This window comes from Eriocheir sinensis, chromosome 10 (genome assembly GCF_024679095.1).
Source record: "Eriocheir sinensis breed Jianghai 21 chromosome 10, ASM2467909v1, whole genome shotgun sequence".
NCBI classification, from domain to species: domain Eukaryota; kingdom Metazoa; phylum Arthropoda; class Malacostraca; order Decapoda; family Varunidae; genus Eriocheir; species Eriocheir sinensis.
The window spans coordinates 4,291,733-4,316,609 of NC_066518.1; the positions used below are offsets into that span (position 1 = coordinate 4,291,733).

General features: G+C 45.5%; 1 protein-coding gene across 4 annotated transcripts in view; it reads left to right on the forward strand.

Moving 5' to 3' along the window:
• Positions 1-8,974: 8,974 nt before the first annotated feature.
• Positions 8,975-24,877, forward strand: part of LOC126996473 (G-protein coupled receptor Mth2-like) — a 127,509-nt gene continuing 111,606 nt past the window's right edge. For 3 of the 4 annotated variants that reach the window (XM_050856954.1, XM_050856952.1, XM_050856953.1), the window contains exon 1: positions 8,977-9,602. The gene's annotated coding sequence lies outside the window, so the exon portion shown is untranslated. Of the gene's footprint in view, positions 9,603-24,877 lie in introns of all 4 variants that reach the window. The other variant, XM_050856951.1, reaches the window with a different exon arrangement.

Below are 24,877 nucleotides of genomic sequence, written 5' to 3' on the forward strand. Positions count from 1 at the left end.
TGGCAGAACGTCGACTTGTGGAGGAAAGTGGATAAAGGAGACAGGGAAGCGAGATGATGTGACGAGATAGGACGGAAAGTATGGACGGGAGTAAGAGACGGGTGTTTGTGTGTGTGTGTGTGTGTTTGTGTGTGTGTGTGGAGAGAAAGTGGAGTGGGAAAAGGGAGGCCGAAGAGGGATTGTTCTTAGGTGGATTAGTGATGGTGGTGGTGGTAATTGTGGTGGCTGTTATGGGTTGTGGTAGGAGTAATTGTTGTTCTTAATCTTGGTGGTGGTGGTAATGGTTATGGTTGTTAGTGGTTGTGGTACGTGCCATTGTTGTTGCTGTTCTTGTTCTTGGTGGTGGTGGTAATGGTGGTGGTTGTTAGTGGCGATGGTTGTTAGTGGTTGTGGTAGGTGCCATTGTTGTTGCTGTTCTTGTTCTTGGTGGTGGTGGTAATGGTGGTGGTTGTTAGTGGTGATGGTTGTTAGTGGTTGTGGTAGGTGTCATTGTTGTTGTTCTTCTTGGTGATGGTGGCGGTTATTTGGTGTCGTGGTAGGAATTATTGTTGTTCTTGTTCTTGTTTTTGGTGGTGATTGTGGTGGTGATGTTAATGGTGGTGGTTGTTAGTGGTTGTGGTAAGAGTCATTGTTGTTGTTGTTGTTCTTGTACTTGATGGTGGAGGTAGTGATAGTGGTGGTGGTGGTGGTGGTGGTGGTAGTGATAGTGGTAGTGGTAATAGTGGTTGAAGTGGTGGTAGGGGTATGGTAAGGTCGCTTTTCCTTTCTCACCTCAATTAACCTTACCTAACCTTACCTTGCCTTACCTTACCTTACCTTACCTTACCTTACCTTACATTTTCCTGCAATATCCAACTCTACCTTACTTAACCTAACATACCCTTACTTTACCTTACCTTACCTTACCTTACCTTACCTTACCTTTCCTTACCTTACTTTACCTTACCTTCCCTCTCCCTGCATTACCTAACCTTACCTTACCTTACTTTACCTTACCTTACCATACATTTTCCTGCATTATCCAACCTTACCTTATTTAACCTAACATAACCGTACTTTACTTTACCTTACCTTACCTTACCTTACCTTACCTTCCCTCTCCCTGCATTATCTTACCTTACCTTACCTTACCTTATATTTTCCTGCACTATCCAACCTTGCCTTACTTAACATAACCTTACTTTACCTTACCTTACCTTTCCTTACCTTACCTTACCTTACCTTACCTTACCTCTTCTCTCCCTACATCATCTTTCCTTACCTTACCTTATTTTACCTTACCTTATCTTTCTTATCTCTATATTACCTAACCTCACCTTGTATATCTAACCTCCACCTTCTCATAGTTTGCTCTTTAAATTACCTCAACATCATCTTTACACTTCCATTTGACGTTGTACGAAGAAAAAAAAAATAAGACCTCTCACCCCCGCATTATTGTCACTCCATCACCGTTACGTAAGAGGGAAATAAAATGTGGCACGAGCTTTGTGGGAACCTCTCATGAATCAGCTGTATTTGTGTGGCTGTGGCTCCCTCTGGTGGTGGTGGTGGCGGCGCATTCCAGAGAGAAGCATCCGTGTGTTGCGGGTTCATGGGCCTTGAATTGTGTCTTATTTTCCCTCCGTCAATAGAATAAGGTTGGCTGAGGTCAGGGAGGGCAAGGGTAGCTGTGTGTGTGTGTGTGTGTGTGTGTGTGTGTGTAACTCCGGAGAGGTTGTAAAGAGGTGGAAATCATATACTACTCTTCATTTGCTGTCTGTCTGTTTATTTGTGTTGGTCGGTATCTCTTTTTCTGTCCATCTGTCTGTATTATGTTTGTCTCTAAGTCTGAGTGTGTGTCTGTCTACCTGTGTGTGTGTGTGTGTGTGTGTGTGTTTCCGTTTGACAACCCCCTCCTACCTTTCTTTCTTTCTCTCTCTCTCTCTCTCTCTCTCTCTCTCTCTCTCTCTCTCTCTCTCTCTCTCTCTCTCTCTCTCCCTTCTTTCTCAAGTAATATTGTCACAAAGGAAGCGGATCTCAGTGAATCATGAACCTTCCTCCCCCAACAACGATTAATGGACCCGACCTGTGACGTCATCATGGGAAAGCCGGAAAACAAAAACACGCCCACAAGAACTAACACAAAGCGAGACAAAGTATAAACGAATATAGGACAGAGGAAACAAAACACGACACACCTCATGAAACAGTTGAATTAGTGGGATAATGCGTGTGAGAAAGAGAAAAAGAGGGAACGCGAGAGAAACAGAGAAAGGGAAAGAGGTTGACTGCTGGGTGGGTATGGGAAGGGGAAGGCATGGTTTATATTATGGTGATGTAAGATAACTCAGACCAGGGAAAACAACAAAGACAAGAAAGAAACACTACTTACCGCCAAGGCTTTTGTGGGCGGGAAGGAGCGGCGGGAGAGAGAGAGAGAGGGAGACAAAAGATAAGAGACTTGATAAAGCATTTTTCTCACGGCCAGAACGTGAGAGTGGGCCAAATAACTTGAGAGAGAGAGAGAGAGAGAGAGAGAGAGAGAGAGAGAGAGAGAGAGAGAGAGAGAGAGAGAGAGAGAGAGATACACATACGACACTTTTATTAAACTTTTTTCCCATGTTTGAGTGAAGGAACACACACACACACACACACACACACACACACACACACACACACACACACACACACACACACACACACACACACACACACACACACACACACACACAACTCCCCTACCCCCACCCCACACAATACCCCATCCCCCCACACACATCACTAAAAAAACGAACAAAAAAAACAACCACCGTACCACCAATAAGACTCATGTTCCCTAAACGCTTACCGAGTTACTGTGTCCCGTGAGTGCCCGCGTGAGTGAGTGAGTGAGTGACTAAGTGAGTAATTCAATACGTGTGTAACCTGAGTCTTTGTTGAGGGTTTCCCGGGAGCCGTTAGAGGGAAAAGATTGAGACAGGGAGGCGACGGAGGAGGAGACGAAGAAGGGGGTGAATGGTGACGAAAGAGAGGGAGGGAACAGATGAAGGGAAGAAGTAAAGAAGGGAGAAAAGGAGACGAAGAAAGTGGTGGGTGCGTGACGAAAGGAAGGGAGAGAATTAATGAAGGGAAGGACTACAGAAGGGAGGAAAGGAGATGACGGACGAGGAGACGAAGTGCTGGATGGTGATGAAAGGAAGGAGGGAATAAGGAAGTAAGCAAATGAGGAAACAGAGACAGATAAGGGGGTGGGGAGGAAGGGGTAACGCAGACAAAGACGAAGAATGGGGTGCATGGCGACTTGAGAGAGGGAGGGAATCGATGCAGAAAAGGACCAAGGAGAAGAGAAAGCAAGCAAAGCAGACAGAGAGAAAGAAAGGGCTGCTTGCTGACTTGAGATAGGGATTGAATAGATGAAAAGAGGGACTGAGGAAGGGGAGCATCGAAGGAAACAGACGATGATGAGGAAAGGAGCAAAGAAGAAAGGGAAAGAGAAAGGAAGCAAAGCAGACAGAGAGAACGAAGGGGCTGCTTACTGACTTGAGAGAGGGATGGAACAGACGAAGAGAGGGACTGAGGAAGAGGAGCATCGAAGGAAACAGACGATGATGAGGAAAGGAGCAAAGAAGAAAGGGAAAGAGAAAGGAAGCAAAGCAGACAGAGAGAACGAAGGGGGTGCATGCTGACTTGAGATAGGGATTGAATAGATGAAAAGAGGGACTGAGGAAGGGGAGCATCGAAGGAAACAGAGAAGAAAGGGAGGGAGGCAGCAGACGAAAGGAAGGGACGGAGAAAAATAGGGACGAGAGAACAGGCTGACACAATGGACGGGAGAGAGGGAGGAGGGAACTTAGACGGCGTTAACGAGGTGGATGTAGGAAGAGACGGAGCGACAGGCGGAGGACAGACGATCATCAAAAGACAGAAGAGGAGACAGAATGAGACAGAAACACAAAGGAAAGAGACTAAATGAAGAACGTAGAGATAGAACAAAGGAAAAAGAAGACTCAGAAAAAAAAGACGAGTAGAAAAAATAAGGCGGAATAGGAGACAGAAAGAGAAAATAGAATAAGGGAAGGACTTAAGAACAGACAGACAGACAGACGAATGGGGCAGATTATACAAGAGGGACAGGGATTTTGCATCTTCGTTCTCTACGGGGTCTGTTTTCCAAGGTCATTATCTGCTTTTATTTTCCTTTTTTTTTTTACTTTTTTTTATCCGTGTCTGGAGGGGGAGTTTTTTTCCGCTCTTTCCCAAGCTGTCAGTGGCGGTTGAAGGATGGATAAGCTGAGGGTTGGATATTTCCCTTCCCTCCCTTCCCTCCCATCCCTTCTCTCGTCTTCTCTTCTCCCCTGCTTTCTATTCGAGGATGATTTCCGTGTTGCTCTCCCTTCCCTTCCCTTTCCTTCTCTTCCCTTTCCTTCCCTTCCCTTCCCTTCCCTTCCCTTCCCTTTCCTTCCCTTCCCTTTCCTTCCCTTCCCTTTCCTTTCCTTCCCTTCCCTTCCCTTCCCTTCCCTTCCCTTCCCTTCCCTTCCCTTTCCTTCCTTCCTTCCTTCCCTTTCCTTCCTTTCCCTCCTTTACTTTTCTTTCCTTCCCTCTCTTCGCTTCCCTCCAATCTTTCCTTCCTTCCTTCCTTTCCTTTCCTTCCTTCCTTCCTTCCTTGCCTTCCTTCCTTCCTTCCTTCCTTCCCTTCCCTTCCCTTCTCTACTCCTTTCTTTTGCTTCAACTTTCTCCTTTTGCTTTTTTTTCCGTCCCTCGTTTTTTTACTTTCCTTTTTTGTCCTATTCTCCTTTTGCCCTTTTCCTATTCTTCCCTCCGTCTTTTTTTTCCTTTCTTTTTAATTTTATAACTTTCTCCTCTTGCTTTTTTTTCCGTTCCTCGTTTTTTTCTCCTCTTTGTCTCTTCTCCCTTTTTCCTGCTTCCACTGCCTTCTTTTCCCTCTTTTTATCATCCTTTCCTTCCCCTTCTTCCCTTACTTCTTCCCTTATTTCTCTCTTCATCTCCTCCTCTTGCCTTCTTTCCTTCCCCCATTTCTTTCTGTCATCTCTCTTTCCCTATCTTGATTCTGCTCTTCTCTTCCCTCTTTCCCTCTCCTCATTTATTCGTTTCTCTTCCTTTCTCCCTTTGTCTTAATTCCCCTATCATTCCCTCGTCATCCCATCTCCCCCTCTCTCCCCCTTCAACCATAACTATTTCCTGAACAACTTTTTACAGCACTTCTCATATTCTTCTTGTTTTTCATTTCAGAGCGAGGGCGGAGTGCATGGAGGCCGCGCGGCAGACTCCATGCGGGCGGGCGTGCGCGAGGCGAGACCTGGCGTTTTTAGAGCAATCCTTCACGCGTAATGGCACTGCTCTCCGCCGCTGCCCCGTCATCCCGAGACACGCGAGGTAAGAAGGATGCACGCAGAGGGGAGGTAAGCAGAGGAGAGAGAGAGAGAGAGAGAGAGAGAGAGAGAGAGAGAGAGAGAGAAAGGGAAACGAGCAGCCTAGTCTCCCCTTGTTGTAGCTGTTAATGATTAATTGATTGATTGTCTGCTTGTTTTCTTTCTTTCATTCTTTTTTTTTCTTTATCTTTCTTTCTATTTCTTTCTTTCCTTCTTTAGTTATTTATTTTTCTTAATTTTTCTTTTTTCGTTTTACTTTCTTTCTTGACTGAGTGAGTTAGTGAGTGAGTGAGTGAGTGAATGTGTGTTTGTATTAGTAAGAAGCGCAGAGTGAGTGAGTGTGAGTGAACTAGTGAGTTAGCGAGTGTGTGTGTGTGTGTGTGTGTGAGTGAGTGAGTGAGTGAGTGAGTGAATGTGTGTTTGTATTAGTAAGAAGCGCAGAGTGAGTGAATGTGAGTGAACTAGTGAGTTAGCGTATGTGTGTGTGTGTGTGTGTGTGTGTAAGTGAGTGAGTAAGTGAGTGAGTGAATGTGCGTGTAAGTAAAAAAAAAGGTCAGAGAGAAAGATTGATGGATATGTTTTTGCAGTCACTTTCCTCTCAATAGTTAACAGATTTTAGTTGAATTTGACAGCTGGTGATTTTGCGCGTGTGTGAAAGTTAGCCAACGCACCGAGCGCCGGAGGAAAAAAACAGCCGTGAAAAAAGAGAAATTTATGAAACAGGAAATAAATGAAGAGAGAAAAAAACACTGCAAACTCGTCTCGTCCCAGCCTCCATTTCTCTCTCAGTGTTTGTTTGTTTGTTTGTTTGTTTGTTAGTTTGTTTGCTTGTCTGTGAGGTTTTGTTTCCGTTTCACCTTTTTTTTTTAACTTGTTCTTGATCTTGTTCTTGATCTTATGTCTCTTCTTCTTTTTCTTCTTTTTTTTTCTTTTCTTTTTCTTCTTCTTCTTCTTGTTCATGTTCTAGTTCTTCTTGTTCTTGTTCTTGTTCTTCTTGTTCTTGTTCTTCTTTTCTTCTTCTTTTTCTTTTTCTTGGCCTTGTCTAACACACACACACACACACACACACACACACACACACACACACACACACACACACTCTTACCCCCCCCCCCCACACACACACACACACACTCTCAAAACACACTGACGTACGGTCGATATTGACTTATTTTATTTCTTTTTCACGGTAGAGAAGGCAACTCAACCTGTTTTTCCTCCACTCTCAAGCTATCATAATGAGAATAATTAGAGCCCAGCGTTACGTTATTGAAGTGGTTCAGAGGGTGACGTGTGAGTTCAAGAGTTCAATGGTTTTCTTACTTTCAACGTGAGTCACTGATTTTGCTTTCTGACCGGATAATAATTAGTCTTTTTTGGGGACTTGATATTTCGACGTTTTTCAGAATCTTGCAATGAGGAAATAAAATAAAAAGCTGCAGCAAAAGATAGATAGATAGATAGATAGATAGATAGATAGATAGGCAGATAAAGTTTGATAGATAGATAAATAGAAGAGTATATATAGATAGGAGGCGGTGGCTGGGTCGACAGAGATGGCCCCGCGTTCAGGAGGACGCGAGTTCAATCCCCGCCCGGTGCCACCAAGCTGGGATTTTTCAGCCGCCGTCGAGTGGCTTAAAACTACCCACATGCTGTCCAGAAGACCACCTATCAACCCGGACTCTAGATTCTAGGATTAAAGATGAGCTCCGGGAGGGCAGCATGAGCCAATGCAAGATGGCGCCACTATAAACACTCGCCTGCGCCAGAACGGGTTGGGGCGACCATCAGGCCCCACCGGGAAGAAGCCTACCAGCGCAATAGGCAGCGACGTAAAAAAAAAAAAAAAAAAAGACAGACAGGCAGATAGATAGATAGATAGATAAATATAGATAATGTTTGATAGAGAGATAAATAAATAAAATATATACAGACAGGCAGATAGATAGATAGAGAAAGAGAGAGAGAAGCTAAAAACGTCAACATATATTTCCAAACACAAAACTACCGCATCACATATTCTAGTTCACACGTCGCTCGCTGGGGCGACTCAAATTTCCCACAATATTATTCCCTGACAGTCATCTATTCTGTGGCTATGTAGCTGCTTCATCTCCTCTCTTTGTGTGTGTGTGTGTGTGTGTGTGTGTGTGTATGTCTTCAAGGCCCTCACAAGACAATGAAAACAATCGTCAGTTAATCGGTGAAGAAAAATGTGCGCTTGGGAAGGAGGAGGTGGAAGAAGAGAAGAGGGTAAGGATTGAGGGCACAGGTGAGGAGGGGAAGGAAAGGGCCAGTATAGGTTAGGCTGCACTGGTTACGGGAAAGAGTGAGGAAGGGGATTAGCTGCATGGGGTGGAAGGGAAAGGAAAGTGAAAAGAGGGAAGGATAAGTGGATATGGAGAGGCGAGATTGATTGGGGAGGCCACTGCTAACTCAATACAATTTTGATTTTTTTACAACAAAGGAGACGGCTCAAGGGCAACAAAAAGAGTGTAGAAAAGTGTAGAAAAAAGCCCGCTACACACCGCTAACACAACAGACCAAAGTAAAGAATGGCTAAAAGAGAGGTCAATTTCGGGTGGAGACCAAACAAGTGAGTGATTAACTGACAAAGTGACTAACTGAATCATCAACAACACCTAACTATCTAACTATCTAGCTAACTAACTAACTGACTGCCTGACTAACCACGTGACCTACTAACCAAGTAACCAAGGTAATGTTCCACTGTTTGCACGCGTGTTCTTTTCCCATTCCCATCAATAATATGAATGACTCGTAGGTTCCCATTGTTAAGGGTTAAGCATTATCCTCCCTATTCCCTTCCCCTTTCCCATCCTTTCACTTCCTCTTTTTTACCCTTTATATCTCTTTCTCTCACCTCCTCTTCTATCTCCATTTTTCCCATCTCCCTCCCTCTTCTCATCCCCTTTAACTTTTTCCCATTCTTTCCCTCAATTCTATCTACCTGTTATCACCACCACGATCACTACCACTACCATTATTATCACAGACTGCCTAATATTACTCTTTCTGATCCTCCTCCTCCCTCCCTCTCTCAGCAGCTGCACCACCACCATCACCACCATCACCACCTATACCAATACAAAACAACAACTGCTAACTTGTCTATTCTCTTTTACCTTGTTCCTTCCCGTCCTCTCTTCCCTTCGTCTGACCCCTCACCACCACCACCACCAATAACATCAACAGCAACAACAACAGCAGCTAAGTAATCCTCTCCATATTCCCTTTTCCTTACAATCCCCTCTTTCCCATTCTCTCTTTCCCCCCCTGCCTCTCCCCCCTACCCCTCCCCACACACACCTGTTAATCAAGGCTGCGGGGAGGCGTGAGTCCCCGTCACGTATCGCCTCCCACTGACTGACACGACAAAGGCTCCCCGGGAATGCCAGACTGCTACCTCTGCCTAAATTCACGGGGGAAGGAAGATGCGCTCCTCCGGGTCACCGCAGCGCCCCCAGAGTGTTTCCTGTGCAGGGTCGCGGGCGGAGGATGGGTCGTGAGGGGGCGGAGCGTCGGGCCAAGTAGCGCACCACTCACCCTCTCGACGGCACCGCCACTGCCAGCCCCCCCAGAGCCAGCCAGTAGCGCGCGTGCTGCCGGAGTGGAAAGGTTGGTTACGTCGCGTCTGCCTGGCGGCCCACAACACTGGACAGGTGAGAGGACTCGGCCGCACGCTTGCCCTCCAGTGACCCCGAAGTGCCTCCTGACGCCTTTTGCGGGAGACGCGTGTCTGCAGCGTGCGTGGCGGGGCTCGAACTGGTGGCCCAGGACTCGGTGCCACAGTAATGCGGAAAGTGAACAGCAAAATGTAATTATCTTTGTGCCTCACTCTCTTCTGACGGTGCCAAGGCCGCCGCGCGTAAGACACCGACGAACGCACGCACGCACACCTGAACGGAAGGCACAGGTGGTCCGCAGGTGAGCCGAGGGACAGAGTGGCACCAAAGGACTACAATAAAGAAAAAAAGGAAAAAGAAAGGGAAAGGGAAAGAGAGGAGAAGCGCGTTGTGTCCCCAGAAACGCCTCGCCGCACGCAAAGGTCGCCCCTCCCCCCTCGTCGCCGCTGCTGTGTGTGTGCGTGTGCGTGTGTGTACGTTACTGTAAGGCGGAAATACGACAAGTACACACACATATAGATACACACGGCCACTCCTCTTCCTCCACCCCCCCACCTTCCCCTCAGCCAAGGATTCTACCGTGAGTGTTTCTATGATTTGTGTGTGTGTGTGTGTGTGTGTATGTGTGTGTGAGAGAGAGAGAGAGAGAGAGAGAGAGAGAGAGAGAGAGAGAGAGAGAGAGAGAGAGAGAGAGAGAGAGAGAGAGAGATAACTACTTAGGCCAGTATTGAGAACCAGCTTCCATAACAGACACACACACACACACACACACACAAACAAACACAGGAAGAGACTCGCTCCTCTGTGCCCTAACGAGACATGCAAACTACAGATTCCCATTCTTCATCTCCTTCCCACCCTTTCACTTCTTCCCTTTCTTTCCTTCTCCCGTTGAGTTTCCTCCTCCTCCTCCTCCTACACTTCTTCTTCTTCTTCTTCTCCTCCTCCTTCTTCTTCTTCTTCTTCTTCTTCTTCTTCTTCTTCCTCCTCCTCTGCTTATAATTACTCTCCTCCTACCCTTTCACTTTCTTTGCTTTCCTCCTTCCGTTTGCCTCCTCCTCCTCCTCCTCCTCCTCCTGTGTATATATTTTCCTCCCCCTTTAACTTAATTTTACTCTCTCTCTCTCTCTCTCTCTCTCTCTCTCTCTCTCTCTCTCTCTCTCTCTCTCTCTCTCTCTCTCTCTCTCTCTCTCTCTCTCTCTCTCTCTCTCTCCTTATCATCTTCATTAGCTTTATAGAGATAAGTCACTGAATGGAGCAATAAATGTGTCACACACACACACACACACACACACACACACACACACACACACACACACACACACACACACACACACACACACACACACACACACATTTTTCTCGTATACTTAAACTAAATTCATATTGACCTTTTGATTTTACAGGAATTCTCGTTTCCAATTTTACTGTTTTTGTCAATGAAGTGATCTGCCATTTTTGTAGCTTAATATTTTCAACCGAGTCGTGACAAGCGGAGGTGAATGAAAGTGAGTTAATGTTTCTTTTGCTCATTTGTTTTTCACTCGGGTTGACGTGAGTGTAAGAAAACTGATATTTTTATGAAGTTGGCAATTACTTCTTTATTACGACCGCAATTCGCTGATGGAGTGAGTGGCCCCCAAAAAGAGGTTATGTCACGTGTTAACTTTTTTTTTTTTTTTTTTTTTTACTCGGAGGCAATGTTCTAGATTTGCTGCATGTCTCACTAAACACCTGTGGATGAATAACACATGCAGGTAAATGAGAAGTATTACCTTCGCACACGGAACTTACTTATGAGGTGATATGACTAATCTAACTAAGTCTTCCGCTGCAAGGTGTGTGTGGGTAAGATCCCTCAACAGGTAATATATGTAAGCCAAGCACTGGATCGCCCTCAGTAAGCCAGTTTGTCAGTTGTCCAGCGTCCCATAAGAAGAAAAGAATCAGTACGTATTTATAACATGTCCTGTATGCCTTCCGCGCTAGGTGTAAGCAGTGTTGCCAAATTGAACATAAGAACAACGGAGACTCAAGAAATAATGTATGCGCCACTTCGCTCTCAATGATCTGCAGTCTCCGTTCTTTGCCTTGCGTCTCATGAAGATTGTATTTATCATTTTTAGGCTCCAAGACGGTCGTAACCACACATATAACGAGAGGAAATTAAAGTTAGCGTTAAAACTGTTATTCATTGATGTTGGTTAGTTCTTTTGCTATAGTTATCGGTCAAAGACTATACGAAAATTCAGTGCAATGATTACGATAACTTGGCAACAGTGAACCGTGCAAGTGTGGGTATTATCCCTCAAGAAATAATGTATGCACTGCCATTTCGCCCTCAATAATCTACAGTTTCCGTTCTTTGCCTTGCGTCACATAAGATGAAAAGACTCCGTATATAGTGTTTGGAATGAAATATACTCAAGATTTTGTTCTCGATATCACCACCGTCTACATTTTATTACAACAACAACAACAACAACAAAGGAGACAGCTCAAGGGCACAAAAAAAGGAAATAAAAAAAAGCCCGCTACTCGAACTGACAAAAGGATGGAAGCGGAGAGAGAAGGGAGGGAGAGGGCGGAGGAACGGACACCTAACTGAGAAACTAATGGTGTGCGTCTTAATAACAGCAATCAACCGGAGGCGCGAATGTCGGCACGCTACTTAGTCTCGGCCCAATGCGCACACTCACACCTCGCCGCGCCCAGGCAGAGTGGCGGGGAGTTAGGGGCGTCCCGGTAAGTGTGTGCTTGAGAAATATCGTCTGGAAACGGCGAGAAAGTACCACAAAAGCCAGTTCTTAAATATAAACCCTTACAATCGAGTCTACAGCATTCAAATTCACACCTCAACGCCTTACAGATGACAGGGGAGTCTTGGTGTTTCGGGAATTCAGTGCTTGACGCGGCGAGAAAGTACCACAAAAGCCAGTTCTTAAATATAAACCCTTACAATCGAGTCTACAACATTCAAATTCACACCTCAACGCCTTACAGATGACAGGGGAGTCTTGATGTCCCGGGAATTCAGTGCTTGGAGCGGTGAGAAAGTACCACAAAAGCCAGTTCTTAAATATAAACCCTTACAATCGAGTCTACAACATTCAAATTCACACCTCAACGCTTTACAGATGACAGGGGAGTCTTGGTGTTTCGGGAAGTCCTTGATTGAGAAATATAGTCTTGAAGCGACGAGAAAACAGAACAAAAGCCACTTCTTAAATAAAAACCTTAAGACCATTCACACACACCTCGTCGCCTAAAAGCAGATGATATTGGAGCTTTAGATGTGTTTTGGGAAGAGTGTGCTCGAGTTATAGTCTGAAAGAGGCAAGATGATACCGTAAAAAGCCAGGTCACATAGCCTCTCACTCTCACAGAAGGCGGAACGACATAGCGCGGAAGAGTAGAATGCCTCGCTGGGTGTGTGTGCGCTTATGAAGTGCCTGGAGGCTTCAAAATGACATTATATACGTCAGTTCTCACAGTAAACATCCTGTCAGCACACTTTCAGCCTTATCAAGCGCAAAAACAGAGTGGTAGAAAGTTCAGCGTACAAGGAAATGCATGCTCGAGATTATATTGTCCGGAAAATGATGAAACGATGATGTATAAACCAGTTCTCGAAGTGCAAACCTCACCGATATGCGAAGGCAGAGGGCGGAGGAGCGTTGTCTATCCCGCGAAATGTGTGTTAGTGTTATATTGTCCGGAGGCGGTGAAAGACATAAGCCATCCTGTTCTCGAAGTGCGAACCTCATTGACGCTTATAGAGCAGCGTTGCCGAATTATCGTACACACCGTATTCCATTTTCGTAGTTTCTGACTGATATGTATAGCAAAAACAAACAAACAAACGTCAATAAATAACAGTTTTAACGCTAACTTTAATATTCTTTCGTTATTTGTGTAGGTACGAGAGTTTGAGGCTTAAAAATTATAAATATAATGTGGTGAATACGATAATCTGGCAACGCTGCTATAGAGTATACTGTCCGGGGACGGTGAAAGACATAAGCCATCCTGTTCTCGAAGTGCTGACCTCACTGACGCCTATAGAGTATACTGTCCGGGGGCGGTGAAAGACAAACCATCCTGTTCTCGAAGTGCGGACCTCACTGACGCCTATAGAGTATGCTGTCCGGGGCCGGTGAAAGACATAAGCCATCCTGTTCTCGAAGTGCGGGCCTCACTGACGCCTATGGAGTATACTGTCCGGGGGCGGTGAAAGACATAAGCCATCCTGTTCTCGAAGTGCGGGCCTCACTGACCCCTGTAGAGTATACTGGCCGGGGGCGGTAAAAGACATAAGCCATCCTGTTCTCGAAGTGCGGACCTCACTGACGCCTATAGAGTATACTGTCCGGGGGCGGTGAAAGACATAAGCCATCCTGTTCTCGAAGTGCGGACCTCACTGACGCCTATAGAGTATGCTGTCCGGGGGCGGTAAAAGACATAAGCCATCCTGTTCTCGAAGTGCGAACCTCACTGACGCATATAGAGTCAGCTGTGAGGAGCGAAGATAAAGAATGATGGAGTGTTTTGCGTCCCTGGAAGTAAGAGTCTGAGAAACGTTGGATGAAAGCAGAAAAAGACAAATCATAATGTTCTCTTGTAATCGCATATTCGGCCCGGTGAGGCGTTAAGCTAGTGAGAGACAGATGATGATAGGACGTTGTGTATACAGGAAAATGTTTGCCCGGGAAATATTGTCTAGGCGAGGCGAAAGACGCGGTACGTTATGCAGTCACTCCTCGATATGTATGACCGTGATATATATTCTGCACCATTACTCATCTGTGTCGGAAGGGTTGATAGATAGATAGATAGATAGATAGATAGATAAATAGATAGATTAACTGACTGTAATAATGTAGGAACAGGAAGCGGAACACGATAACATATAAAAAGAAAGTATTGTCAGGGAGTGGCCGAAGAAACGCCATATTATCTCTTAAATCTCGAAATATATATGACTGTAATTAATATTTCCATCTGTGTGTGTGTGTGTGTGTGTGTGTGTGTGTGTGTGTGTGTGTTCCCGTATAGAAAGCTCCGCACATTCAGTCAATCCTCCGTGTCTCTCGACGTGTTGCCTAATGGAGCCTATTAAGGAATACCCGAGTGCCTTCAGACCTCTTGGCGGGACGCGGGTATCGAACAGGAACTTAAATAGTGTGAGGTCATGTCGGTTCCTGAGCACTGCGCCATCGCCTCCTCCTCCTCCTCCTCAGTTTTTGCCTCTTTCTCCGTTTCTTAATTCTGCTTCTCTTTCTTCTTATTTTTTCTTACTTGCCTGCTGTTCATCTTCTATCCTCCTCCTCCTCCTCCTCCTCCTCCTCATCATCATCATCATCATCATCCTCAGCTGTCGCCTCTTCCTTCCTCCGTTTCTTCTGATTCTCTTTCTTCTTGTTTTTTCTTCTTTTCCTTCTATTCATCTTTTTTCTTTCTTTTTCCTCCTCCTTTTTCTCCTCCTCCTCCTCCTCCTCCTCCTCAGCTGTCGCCTCTTCCTTCCTCCGTTTCTTCTGATTCTCTTTCTTCTTATTTTTTTCTTCCTTTCCTTCTATTCATCTTTTTTCCTTCTTTTTCCTCCTCCTTTTTCTCCTCCTCTTCCTCCTCCTCCTCCTCCTCCTCAGCTGTCGCCTCTTCCTCCGTTTCTTCTGCTTCTCTTCTTATTTTTTCTTCCTTTCCTTCTATTCATCTTCTTTCCTTCTCCTTCCTCCTCCTTTTTCTCCTCCTTCTTTTTCTCCTCCTCCTCCTTTTCTCCTCCTCCTCCTCCTTCTCCTCCTCCTCCTCCTCCGATAGGTCTTCTGGTGTCTGTTCTTCCTATGTATTCCTATGTATTCCTCCTCCTCCTCCTCCTCCTCCCCCTCCCCTGTTTCCTCCTCCCTTTCACTTACTCACACAAAGAGGAATTTTATTTTAATGGTCTCCGTTTCGACTTGATATTCTTGCGTCATCGTAACAAAATTCGAGTTACCGGGCCACCCAGACCTCTCTTTTTAGGACTTTTTCTCGGCAACCGCAAACGCTTTCTTCTCGTTTGTACCAAGGCATTATTAAACATGTTCTGTCGTTATCACCAACACTATTTACTTTGCACACGTTTTTCTATTAGTTTTTACAAGCGAAGTCATACAAGACTGACGTGCCCCCACATTCCAAGCTCTCCCTTATCAAGATTTATTACTTATTGCCAATTCAGAAGTCAACAATAGCTTCTAAACCCTTTTTGTACTCGTTGAATTCCACATACTTTACTTGCAAAAACGTTTATCTTGGTCTATATACGTTTTTTTTTTTAACGTTCGGCTTAGAGTGACGGTATGCTTTCCAGATGAGGCCTGTTGCGCGCCATTCTTCCTTGGCTCATACTGACGCCACGGAACTCCTCTTGATCCTCTTGAGAGAATTTCGCTGGAGTCCGGGTTGACAGATGGCCGTCAGGACAGCGTGTGGGTATTCTCATGACCTCGGCGATGACTTGAAAGTTGCCAGTCTTAGCGGTGGGCTGGACTTGAACCCGGGTCCTCCAGTACACCGCACCGGCTCCCTGACCACTCATCCACGGCCTCCCTGACATACTTCTAATGAGAGAAAATTTTATGTTGGATGTAATCGTTATTAACCAATGAAAGTGCATGGCTCATAGAAATCTCCTATGCGTCTGGCATACTGATATTTTTGGAATCGATGATAAAGGAATGACCAATGAAGGGAGAGCTTCAAATACGAGCGATGGAGTGCAAGAATCTTAGGAATGTGATCAAACAATATTTCTTATTTTTTTCGGGGTAGAACCTCTCGTAATGCACGATTTCTCAATTACGCGCCAAGGAAGAACTTCATGTAAGAAATCAAATTTATTTATTATTTCAAACGTGTTTTAGAATTATACTAACACAAGCCAAACAGACTGAATTATAATCGTATAGGTAGAAGTAATGTTACAAAAACGGAGAATTCGCTTAGCACGCCCTATTCAGCATTTTTTTTTGTGCAACTTTGGGGATGCTGGGTGGGGCACATTAGATTAGATTAGGTTTGTCTACGTTGGGTCAGGTTAGGCTCTATTAGATAGGTTAGGTTCTATTGGTTTAGGTAAGATTAGTTAAGTTTGGTTGCGGGAAGCAGGGTCGTGAAAATGGTCGTGGCGGTGATGTCTTGCGCAGCGCGGCGCGTGAGTGTTCGCCGCGCAGCACACAAACGAGAAAGCGACAGTTCACGATTGATTCAGCGTTCGTCCATCCATCCTTTGTACCGTTCACCCACGACCAGGCACGGCTGTTTACTCAGACACACACACACACACACACACACACACACACACACAGATAATCAATCACTTTCCTATACACATTCTCTCTTTCCCACACTCGGTTAGGGAACATTTGGCCCAGACGGAGGGAAAGAGAAGGGGAAGCAAAAGGAAAACACAATGAGATGGTTGAAAAATATTTGATCTCCCTCGGGAAGTCAAACAGATACTGGGACGCGGCGGAGAATGTGGCGAAGGGAAAAGACTGACAGGAAAGGAGGAAGAGGTGAGGGAAAGGTGAAAGGAAAGAGATAGTGGGGAAAAACCGTAAATAAATGTGTGTGAGAGAGAGAGAGAGAGAGAGAGAGAGAGAGAGAGAGAGAGAGAGAGAGAGAGAGAGAGAGAGAGAGAGTACACACTTCAGACAGATAAAATCAAGACATAACCACTTCTAGACAAAACCAACAGCCGCCGAGAGAGAGAGAGAGAGAGAGAGAGAGAGAGAGAGAGAGAGAGAGAGAGAGAGAGAGAGAGACTACTTAAAAAAAATATACAGACGGACAGAGAGAAACAAAGACCGACACAGACAGACAGACAGACACAAAACAATGCAGAAAGAAAAACAGACGTAGACAAACACACATAAAAACAGACGTGCATAAAACAAGTAAGAGACACAAACAGACAAACAACAAATTAAAAGACAGCAGAGAAACGCAAAAAAAAAAAAGTAAAAGGAGTGAAGAAGAAAAATAAAAAAATAAAACAATCCTACATCTTGAAAGTAAAAGAAAGAGAAGAAAAAAAAATCTAAACGAAGCTTCGGTTAATTAAGAGATGAGACTTGAGACAGTGAAACGCTCCTCCTCCTCCTCCTCCTCCTCCTCCTCCTCCTCCTCCTCGGAAAACCACCAAGGAAATAATTAATGGCCACACGACACTCATGGGGGGCAAGAAAGAGCTAAGCCACGGTGTCACTAAGGATCACGATACCTTTATTGAGGTCCGGATTCACGCTCTTAAGGTCTTGTGAGGCTGGTGAGACTGGTTAGCGAAGGTTTATTTAAGCAGTTTCTTGCCAGGGAGAGCGAGGCAGGGTGAGAGAGGCAGGGGGTGAGGGAGCGGCAGGGTGACCGTGGGAGTGTGTATGGAAAGGGTATGAGGGAGAGAGGAAGAAAAGAAGGAAGACGGAGAAGAAAAGTATAAGTGAAAGGAAGACATTGGTAAGGGTGGAAAAAGAAGGGAGGGTGTAAGGGTGTAAGGGAGAGAGAAAGGGTGAAGCAAAGCGTATACAGGGTGAAATAAAGACAGTGAAAAGCGTGCAAGGGTGAGGGAGGGTACGGGAAATGAAGGATGGAGAAAAGGTGAGCATGAAGAATGAGGGTGAATAGGGTGAGGATGGCTGCAGGGTGTTAGTCGACTAGGGTGAAGATTTAGGGTGAGACTGTATCGAGGTGGATGTATTGATGGAGAAGGATGTGGGTGAAGGGTGAGGGGAGGGTGAGATGCAGTGAGGTGACGCATGTCTTATGAAACCTCAAACCGACCATACGTGTCCTTGTCTTTTTTGTTTTCCCTTTGTCAACCCCGTCTCTCTCTCTCTCTCTCTCTCTCTCTCTCTCTCTCTCTCTCTCTCTCTCTCTCTCTCTCTCTCTCTCTTGTTTTTTTGTCTTCTTTCGTCGTTTCTTTTCTTCCTGTGTTTTTTCTTCTTTTTCTTTTTCTTTTTCTTCGTTTTCTTCTTCTTCTTTTTCTTCTTCGTTTTCTTCTTCTTCTTCTTCTTCTTCTTCTTCTCATACTACCCCCTCAGTCTTCCCTCAAACCACCCCCTTCCATCCTTCTTCCATTACTTACCCCCCTCTTCTTCCCCTCTCTTCCTCCTCTCTTCTTCCCCATCTTCAATCCCCTACAGCCGTTCTCTCTTTCCATCCTTATTACCAGTCCTTCCTCTCTACCACCTCATCTTTCGTCCCTTCCCCTCCTCTTCTTCATTCCCCTTCCTCCCTTCCCCTTCCTTCCCTCTTCTCACCATCTTCAATCCCTTCCTCTCCCATCCCCTCCCCTTCCCATCCGTTACAACCCTATCTCTCCCCTCTTCTCCTCTCCCCTCCCCTCTCCTCCCCCTCCCTCCCCCTCCCCCATTTCCTTTTGTAGTCACGCTGCGAGGAAACAAAATCCCTCGGCGAGAGAGACGCAAATAGAAAACGAATCTGATGAAGCGTAGAAAAAGCGTAAAAAAGAGTGGAGAAAAAAGACGCGGAAAAACCGTAGAAAAATGCTTTGCCAGATTGGGTTTCTTGGAGTCAAGCATCATATCGTCGTGCTCTTTCCTCTCCTTATTTGTGTGTGGGGTGGGTGGGGAGGGGTAGGAGGGGGAGGGTGTTTGGGGGGGGGGAGTAGGATGGGGAGGGTATGAGGTGGGGTGACTGCGTATATGTGTGTGTGTGTGTGCGTGTGTGTGTGGTCGAGGATGATATGTGAGTGGGGGAGAGTGGGGGAGGGTACTTTGATGTGTGTGTGTGTGTGTGTGTGTGTGTGTGTGTGGTCGAGGATGATAATTTTTATGTGAGTGGGGGAGAGGGAGGGGTACTTTGATGTGTGTGTGTGTGTGGCCTTAAACATTTAAATTTGAATTCTTTAGAAAGGCGAACGTCGCGAGGGAACTTGATCGAAATTCATAAATGGATCAAGAATTTTAATATGGGCGACGTTATTAAAGCTCATGTGATAAGGCAGCCGATAGGAATACTTAGTAACGGGCTTAAGATGGATAAATTTAGATTCTCCAAAGACAGAGGCAAGATTTGGGTTACCAGCAGAGTGAGAGAGGAATGGAATAGGCTTGGCAGTCATGCGGTGAGTGGCAATACGGTGGATAGATTAGTTTTTTTTCTACACTTTCTTTTTGTTGCCCTTGAGTTGCTCCCTGTACTGTTAAAAAAAATCAAGAAAATGTTCGATAAATTATTCATGGATAGTGAGGTTAGTTGGGGTTGTGTTCATAGGAGCTGCTTTGTATAGGCCTACCGGCTTCTTGCAGACTCCATATGTTCTTATGACTCACGATAATTGATTTTCTTTTTCTTTTTCTTTTTTCTTCGTTTTCATTTTCTTTTTCTTTTTCCTTCTTCTTTTTTTTTTTTTTTTTTTTTGTTGTTGTTGTTGTTGTTGTTGTTGTTGTTGTTGTTGTTGTTGTTGTTCTTCTTCTTCTTCTTCTTTTTCTTCTCCTCACACTACCCCCTCAGTCTCCCCTCAAACCACCCCCTTCCACCCTCCTTCCTCTATTCACTTACTCATCTGTTTACTTAGTCTTTAGGATGGGGAACAAAAGTATAGAAGGATGAAAAGCAAGAGACAGAGAAGAAAAATAAACTCATGATAGGAATTACAGAGAAATAAAAGATGAGGAAGATCAGCTAAGAAGAAAATGGGAAGAGAGCGCGAGAGGAAAAAATATAGTTTGACAAAAGTGGGATGAAAGACAGGGAAGGAGAGAGAGAGAGAGAGAGAGAGAGAAATCATGAGGGGGGACTAAAGAAGATAGGCAGGAGAGAAAAAGAAAATGGGTAACAGACAATAAAGGAAGGAAAAAAACATGAACCCAAAAATAAATAACAAAAATAACGATACACATGAAGACCAAAAATTAAGACCCCCCCCAAAAAAAAGAATGATTAAACCTCCAGAAAAAAAAACAGACATGATTAAATTTGCTATGGACAGACAAACCGTTCTTGGGCATTACGGATGAGCTTACGTGAGAGTGGAAACAGTGGACCGCCTTGTATGTGGAGACCCGGGTGTGGGCAGCGTTCGGGCAGTAAAAGGAGCCAGGGATGTGTTTTGGGGGCGTGTCTACGAGCAGGTAAACGGTGGCGACTGTGTGGGCAAGGTAAACACGGTAGGGAGAAAGGTGAGAGAAGAGGTGAATTAAAGGGACGGAAATGGTGATATAGAGAAGGGAAACTGGAGGTGAAAGGAGGGATACTTACATAGATTTACATAGATATTCAGACCACACAGATCCTATTGTACACACGAGGTGGTCTGTTTTTAAATCGAGGTGAAATTATGTTAAGTCAAATGCCACCAAGACTTTGCGTTTCTACTTTAGTGAACTGTTGAGAGAGAGAGAGAGAGAGAGAGAGAGAGAGAGAGAGAGAGAGAGAGCGAGAGCGAGAGCGAGAGCGAGAGAGAGAGAGAAAGAGAAAGAGAACAGAACTAGTCAGACAGGCATGAAATAGGGGAAAGAAAGACAGCCGAGACGACCCGAGAAAACAATCCGGGGTGGCAGACTGTGACGGCTGCATAATGGTGTTGCACGACCCTCGCTCGACTCCCCGCAACACGACACCGCGACCCGCCACGACCCGCCGCGACCCACCACCTCGTAGATCCTCCCTCGGGAACCAGTGTTGCCAGATTATCGTATTCACTATATTGTATTCATCATTTTTAAGCCTCAAACTCTCGTACCTTCACAAATGACGATCGAAAATTGAAGTTAGCGTTAAAACTCTTAATTATTGACGTTTCTTTGTGCTTTTTTGCTTTAGTTATCGGTCAGAACTACGAAATTACAATGCGATGAGTACGATAATTTAGCAACGCTGTCGGGAACCCCAACGCTCGGTGCTTTACATCCTGAAGATCCCGAAGCCACCCCGAAAAACTTAACCCCCCCTACCCAGCTTACTCTCACATCCACCCCGCCGGCAAACTCTTACTTTCTCCTCCTCCTCCTCCTCCTCCTCCTCCTCCTCCTCCCTAGTCCCGTTCCTCAGTCACACAGACGGAGATAAATCCAGTAATTTCAGCTACACAAAGACCGGGAGAGAGAGGAGAGAGATGAAAGGAGGGGCGGGAGGGCCTTGGACGGGGAGGATCTGTCGCTGATGGAGCAGGGAGTCGTTGAGGCCTCGTGTATGTCGTTGTTCGTTGCTTCTCGTTCTTGTTTACACGGCTACGGCGGTGTGAGACAAATACACCCACTTACCGTAACACAACCTTTGGAACGCATTAGAATTCCCTGGCGATGTTCTGGTGTTGAATGTTAGTGAAAACCATGAAGGAGAACAGACTGAAGGTGAAGAAACAAAGATGATACAAGACATATACAATTATATATACAATTGCCTTAACGTTACCCTAAGAACGCATTAGAAGTCGCTGGCGATGTTCTGGTGTTGAATGTTAGTGAAAATCCTGAAGGAGAACAGATAGAAGGTGAAGAAACGAAGGTGATACAAGAGAAATACACTTACCTCAACATTACCCTACGAACGCATTTAGATTCGCTGGCCTTTACGGATGTCGAGTCGTATTGAAAACCCTGAAGGAGAAGAGTCAAAGAGGCCGGGGAGTATCAAGACCTTTCGAAATTGACCTCTCTTTTGTCCACTCATCTCTGCTTTCTTTCACGGGAGCAGCACATAGCGTTTTTTTTATTTTCTTATTTCTTCCCTTGAGCTGCTTCCTTTATCGTAAGAAAATGCGAGGAAAAGAAGATGATACAAGTTGAGGCGAAGAAAGAAGAAGGTGGCGGAGGAGAATGTGCAAAATTATATGGGACTAGAAATACATATAGCAAAGGAGATCGATACGAAAGAAAGGAAAAGACACAAGGATATGAGTGCCTGAAAGGGATATATGAATACATTTAAAGCAATATGGAAAATTATAAAAAATAAATTGTGTACATTATTACTACCAACAAGCATAACTTTCTAAAGCCCAAAGGAACACAGACCGTACAGATAGAAACCTCCAAGAACCCCCATGCTCAAGTTTTAGTAGCCGTTACAAAAGCCGCCCTCCCTCCCTCCCTCACCCTGGCACACCCCCACGCCCGACCCGACGCGCTGCCTCCGCCCTGGGTCTGACTCTTGGGCGGGATTAATGCTTTTGGGATCCTGCAGCCGCCCTTTGTTGTCTCGGGGCAGCCTCGTGTTAGCGCCGGGAAGGTCGCGGGGCACAACAGGCCGCGATGACAAGCCCGCCTCGGTAAACACGGCGTCGGGCGGCATCTGGGGAGTATTAGGGCCGGCTGGGGGCGTGACGGGCAGGACGCAGTGATGGGCCCGCCACTCCCTTGACGTCACACACAGACGCCATAACTCCTCGCTCCTCGCCGCGGACATACGTTAACTTTTTCATTATTTTCATTTCGCTTTTTTGCTCTTCGACACAGCTGCGCCCTCGCTTCGGCGGCGCGCGCTGTGACGTCACGACTCCCTGACGACAACCGACACCGAGGCGGCAACCGGAGCCTCGGGAAACCTTTGGCGTGTGTTGTGGTGACCCTCGGCGCCGCGCTGGGCCAAGCCTCGAGGCCCTGGCGACGGCGAGGCGCGGCCAGGTTTTGTGTCCAGCCTGAGCCGCCTTCATGTGGCTATTCCCTTTTTTGCCTCCTAATCCGCGTCACTGAGGAGAAAGCAACAAAAAGTAATGGTATTTTGAAGTCAGGATTTTTCTTTGTCCATTTCACAACGCTCGGAAAATTATAGAGAAAGAGCTTAATGTTGGGTCCTTTCTTCCTCTGTCTCTTTCAAATTTGCATGACGTGGACGAAGAACTCAAAAGTGAATCGTAGCTCAAGACTCCTTCAGCCCATTCCGCGACACTCCATATTGAGGCAGCTGTGTCCTTTTAGATGGCGACGCTTCCTACACTCGTCCTAATGTTTTCCAGAAGAGTTCGCCACACTTGTTGAATAATGGTGAAAAAATAAAAAATGAAAAATAAAACGTAGAAAGGCTTCGTTTTGAGGGAAGGATGACGTTTTAGGAATAGGGAATACGGAAAATTAGATGGGAACGCCTCCTACACTGGTCTTCATATATTCCAAAAGAGTTCGTCACACTAGCTGAATAAAAGTATAAAAGAAACGTGAAAACGCATCGTGGGTTTCGTTGTGAAGGATGACGTTTTTGGAATAGAGAATCCAGAGAAAATTGTACGTCTTTTCAACCATGTCCATCCATCGCCTCATCCCTCTCTGCGACTCAAAAAAGGAGAGAAAACGCATAACTTTCTACGGTAAAGAGTGACATTAGTTATGAGGGATGACGTTTCCGCAGCGGGGAGGTCAGAAAATTGTTGGCCCCCTGCCCCGCCCCCCACCCGCCCGTCCTTCCCTTCCCTTCCCCTTCCAGGTGGGAGGTGGGAGGTGGCCGAAAGAGGGGTCAGTTTCGGGAGGAGAGATGGCAAGTCTAGTCACCAAACAACTCTCACGCCTCACCTTACGCCAGCGAGGCCTCACCTGGAATGTATAAGTCAGACAAGCTTAGATTACAACGCGGCCAGGAATGGTGACAGGGACATGTATATAGGAGAAGGAAGGTTGGGATAGCTTAGGCGAAATGTAAGTTATGTTTCTTTTGGGTCAAGTTAAGTATACCCGGCGTGCCCTGTGTTGCCTGCCTCTCTAACACGATGGACTCACCCCATTACGAGGAGCTTTCAGGCGTGACAAGATCAGTCCCTCGCATCAAGACCTCTCCTTTAGAAGACTGATACGGGAGCCTTATATAGAGGTTAGCCACTGTATAGGCCACCCTCAGCCACGCGGTCATGTGATCCCGCCCGGCCTGGTCACTTATGTACCCCTTAGAAGGCTGATACGGGGGCCTTATATAGATGTCCGTCACTACACACCGTCATCTACCATTGGCTCGTGTAATGGTGCTCGGCGGTGGCTGGCTTTGTGTGCCCAGACAGAGTGGGAGAATCAAACTGAGTGGCCCTTGTGATCTGTGCAAAGTTTGATAAGCCCTAAAAGGAGAATGAACAGAGTAGTGCCATGCAGCGAGCTTTTCTGTACCTTCTTTTTGCTCCCCCCAAGCCACCTCCTTCGCCGTAAAAATGGTAGTTTGTTCCACCCACTATAATAACCAAAGACGAAGAAGCTTGGTGTCTAGTCAAAAAAACGACTTAACAAATGAAAATAAATGTGGTAAGTGTAATATTAGTGATACGGTCGTTGAGGTTTCATGTGTATTGCTGTTCGTTGCTCTCTGGAATGGAAAAAGTTGGAAAGTTTCGTTTAGTCGGCGCAACATCTGAGGTCATATGCCGAAGAGAGACAGAAGGGGAAGGAATTATGGGGGTCTTTAGAATGAAATGAATAGAGTTGTCTCACGGTGTTTGTCCTTTATGAATAGGGGCAAGTCCTGTGAGGTGTGGCGCCATTACAGTAAAACGATGTATAGGGAAACAAGAAACGCGACATGACGGAACGAAGATAACGTGGATAAGGATGCACACAAGAAACACCACCAGAGCAATGTGTTCAAGACGTAACACGAACTAACAAACAAAAAAACAATTACTGATATAGATCCAGCAATATGGAGGTACTTAACTGACTCACCATTTTGACACTAGACGACTTAGATACCGACTGGCTTGGATGAGTGAAATAATGGGCTTATATCCACATCGAAGAAGAAGAAGAAGAAGAAGAAAAAGAAGAGGAAGAAGAAGAGGAAGAAGAAGAAAAGAAGAAGAAGAAGAGGAAGAAGAAGAAAAAGAAGAAGAGGAAAAAGAACAAGAAGAAGAACAAGAAGAAGAAAAAGAAGAAAAAGAAGAAA